This window comes from Rhincodon typus, chromosome 49 (genome assembly GCF_021869965.1).
Source record: "Rhincodon typus isolate 14 chromosome 49, sRhiTyp1.1, whole genome shotgun sequence".
In the NCBI taxonomy this organism is placed as follows: domain Eukaryota; kingdom Metazoa; phylum Chordata; class Chondrichthyes; order Orectolobiformes; family Rhincodontidae; genus Rhincodon; species Rhincodon typus.
Genome location: NC_063380.1, coordinates 22015 through 22676, shown reverse-complemented (window position 1 = coordinate 22676; position 662 = coordinate 22015). Strand labels below are relative to the sequence as shown.

Sequence of the window (662 nt, the reverse complement as noted above, 5' to 3'; positions counted from 1 at the left end):
ACAATATCCCATGGCTAACCCACCCTAACCTACACATCCCTGGGCACGATGGGACAATTTCCCATGGGCCATGGCTCGGGAGCAGCTCCGAGGGGGGCGGTGTTCCCATGTATCTGCTGCCCACTCTGGATGGAAGGGGCCGCGGTGTTTGGAAGGAGCCGCCTGAGGATCCTTCGGTGAGTTTCCTGCAGACGGTACACACTGCTGCGGCTGTGCCTGAGCGGGCGGAGGGAGAGGGATGTTTGTGGATGTCGTGCCAATTGAGGCGGGGGGGGGGGAGGGCGGTGCTGCTTTGTTTCAGTCAGTCGGGACGGGAGTTATTCGCTGGATTACTGCAGGATTCCCAGCATCTAACTTGCTCAAGCCTGTAACGTTAGCTCCATCTAACCCCATAGCACGGTCAGTGCGTCATACTCCCACCCCAAGGAGTGGGGGAATCACTGTGCGGTCCCATTCGATTTTCCCCTGACTGGTACTCGTGTCCCTGCCGAGTATTTCAGAGTTGAAGGCGATTGGTGAAGAGGAGAGGTTTGGGTGGAGTGCTGGGGGCTACTAAATTAAAGGGAATGGACAGAGACAGAACGGGTTTAATGGGAGGTTGCTCATGTCACTAAATCTGTTATCTCTTCATCCATCTCGCTCCCCCTCCCGCTCCCTCCATC

At 56.6% G+C, this 662-nt stretch overlaps 1 protein-coding gene across 1 annotated transcript in view; it reads left to right on the top strand.

The window, feature by feature from the left end:
* Window positions 1–662, top strand: part of LOC109926524 (ubiquitin carboxyl-terminal hydrolase 5-like) — a 17539-nt gene that overhangs the window by 8197 nt on the left and 8680 nt on the right.